The sequence below is a fragment of the Mus caroli genome, chromosome X (assembly GCF_900094665.2).
Source record: "Mus caroli chromosome X, CAROLI_EIJ_v1.1, whole genome shotgun sequence".
NCBI classification, from domain to species: Eukaryota; Metazoa; Chordata; class Mammalia; order Rodentia; family Muridae; genus Mus; species Mus caroli.
In genome coordinates, this window is record NC_034589.1 from 106,051,739 (window position 1) to 106,055,093 (window position 3,355).

General features: G+C 38.2%; 1 pseudogene; it reads left to right on the forward strand.

Moving 5' to 3' along the window:
- Positions 1-1,507: 1,507 nt before the first annotated feature.
- LOC110286345 lies at positions 1,508-2,472 on the forward strand (annotated as a pseudogene).
- The last annotated feature ends 883 nt before the right edge of the window (positions 2,473-3,355 follow it).

Below are 3,355 nucleotides of genomic sequence, written 5' to 3' on the forward strand. Positions count from 1 at the left end.
GTCTGGCTGTTCCTCAGAATATTGGACATAGTTCTACTAGAAGATCCAGCAATACCTCTCCTGGGCATATATCCAGAAGATGTTCCAACTTGTAATTAGGACACATGCTCCACTATGTTCATAGCAGCCTCATTTATAATAGCCAGAAGGTGGAAATAACCCAGATGTCCCTCAACAGAAAAATCGATACAGAAAATGTGGTGCATTTACACAATGGAATACTACTCAGCTATTAAAAACAATGAATTTATGAAATTCTTAGGCAAAGGGATGGATCTGCAGGATATCATCCTGTGTGAGGTAACCCAATAACAAAAGGACACATATGATATGCACTCACTGATAAGTCGATATTGGCCCAGAAACTTAGGATACCCAAGATACAATTTGCAAAACACATGAAACACAAGGGGAAGGAAGACCAAAGTGTGGATACTTCGTTCCTTCTTAGAATGAGGAACAAAACACCCATGGAAGGATTTATAGAGACAAAGTTCACAGCAGAGCCTGAAGTAACGAACATCCAGAAACAGCCCCACTTTGGGATTTATCCCATAAACAACCACCAAATCAAGACACTAGGAAGATGACAACAAGAGCCTGCTGACAGAAGCCTGATATAGCTGACTCTTGTGAGCCTATGCCAGTGCCTGACAAATACAGAAGTGGATGCTCACAGTCATCCACTGGACAGAGCACAAGGTCCCCAATGAAGGAGACAGAGAAAGTACTCAGGGAGCTGAAGGGGTCTGAAGCTCCATAGGAGGAACATCAATATGAACTATCTAGTACCCCCCTGAGCTCCTTGGAACAATATCACCAATCAAAGAAAAAAAATAAACACATGGTAGAACTTGTGGCTCTAGCTATATATGTAGCAGAGGTTGGCATAGTCGGTCATCAATGGGAGGAGAGGCCCTTGGTCCTGTGAAGGCTCTATGCCCCCTTATAAGGGAATGCCAAGACCAGGAATGGGAATGGGTGGGTTGGGGAGCAGGGGGGTGTGATAGGGGATTTTCAGAGGAGAAATTAGTACAGGGGATAACATTTGAAATGTAAATAAAGAAAATATCTAAAAATAAAAATAAATAAATATTTAAAGAAAATTGGGAAGCAGATATGATCACAGCAAATCTATCTGATAGATTGCCATCTACCTACACCATTACTATTATATATAATCTCAGAAAACTTCCATAAATGCCTCCTGCCTATTAGCATTTTAAAGAGCTTTGTGGCTATCATACTCTCATTTTGGAACTAGCATGTTTCATTATCCTCAATTAAAACACCCTATGATGAAAAATAAATAAATAAAGCATCAATACTTTCTAGTATAAAAATTAATAACAGAAATAGTGTTTTCATACTTAATCTAGGAAAAACACAAAACAGATGTTGGGGAAAAGTCATAGGTGGAGGTTGTGATAAAAAGGAATCAAGGGACATTCAAGGGACAGCAGTGACTGAGAAGAAACCATGCAGTCACTCCTGTCAGCATGCAACCATGACTGACCAAGGACCCGGGATACCAGCCACTACAGGGAGCAGCAGAGTAACCAAGAAAGTCAAACCAGTTCCTTGGATCATCCAAAGTACATGGATGAAGTTGCTTTCCAGGAAGAAGCAATTATAGTGCTGAAAAATCTTTCAAAGGAGCTGATCTTCCTAATCTTTTATTCTATGGGCCACCTGGAACTGGCAAAATATCCACCAATTTGGCATGGGCCCAAACACTTTCAATTAACATGCATCTTATGAACATGGAATACAAGTAGTCTGTGAAAACGTGAAAAGTTTTGCTCACTTAACTGTGTTAGCAAGTTGTTCAAATGGAGAACCATGTACTTCCTTTAAGATTGTAATTCTGGATGAAGAGATCCTCTGTTTTGACACCAGCTGCTCAGGCTGCTTTAAGATGCACCATGGGGGGAAAAAGTCTAAAACAACCAAATTCTGCCTCATCTGTAACTTCACCAGTTGAATAATTGAATCCTTCACTTCTAGATGTTCAAAAATTTGCTTCAAGATCCTGTCAGATAAAATTCAGCAAAAGTGATTACTGGATATTGCTGAGAAGGAAAGTGTCAAAATTGGCAATAAGGAGATAGCTTATCTTGTTAAAATATCAGAAGACGATTTATGGAAAGCCATAACATTTCTTCAAAGTTCTACTGGACTAGAAAGTAGAAATGGAAGTCATAGAAGATGTGAACACAGACATTGCTGGGGTAATACCAGCTAAAACCATTGATGGACTATTAATTGAATGTCACAGTGGCTCTTTTGACAAACCAGAAGCTGTAGTAAAGGATCTAATAAATCAAGGATACTCAACTACTCAGTCTGTCAATGAGCATGATTATTACATAGTTATATAAAATAAAAAACTCTCTGAAGTCCATTATTACAGAAAAATGTGCTGAAGTGGATAAATGTTTAGCAGATGATGCAACTGACACCTGTAGTTGAGCCCTTGTATAGCTGTGATGTAGCAGCTGACTCCAAATTGGTGAAGACACTGAATAGCTTTTGTATTAAATAATCAAACCAATTTTTTGATAACAGAAATGAATGGCCAAACCACCTATAAAAATTCAAGTATAGAGACAATGTAATTCTCAAATAAATAAAAAATATTCCTAAGAAAATGCATACTGTGGGGCTGAAGACATGGCTCAGTGGTAAAGGACACTGGCTTCTCTTCCAGAGGACAGAGGTTCAATTCCCAGCACCCACATGGCAGCTTACAACTGTCTGTAACTCCAGTTCCAAGGGATCTGACACCCTCACACAAACATACATGCACGCAAAATATCAGTGCACATAACAAGTTATATGAAAATCATGAAAAATACGAATAAAATGCAGAATGTGAAGACATAACACATTTTCAAATTGAAAGTTTACATGAGTTGGCCTATTAAGACTCTTACCAAAGATTTGATATATTGAAGGAAGCATTTGTTGGATACGTGGTTCAGTCTCTCTGGGACACTGGAACACTAAAACTAGACACCTATGAGAACTTTGGAAAAAAGAAGCAAATGATGGAGACTGTGTTTTAAACACTAGAGAGATTAATAGACATTCCCTGATTTTGATACTAAGCTTCTTTTTAGGTTAATACATTTCATGATAGTTTTTGAGGGGGAAGGGGAGAAATGTGTCCTATAATAAGATGGTCAAGCTTACTGGTTACCAGAAATGATTTTGGACACATATATATGAATTCTTCCATGTGCTTTTGTCTAAGTCACAGTTTGAGCCTATGAAACTTGAAGAAAACATGAACAGATTTTCTAATATCTCCAAGTTACCTTCTCAAAATAACTCCACCTACCTTGAAACTTTC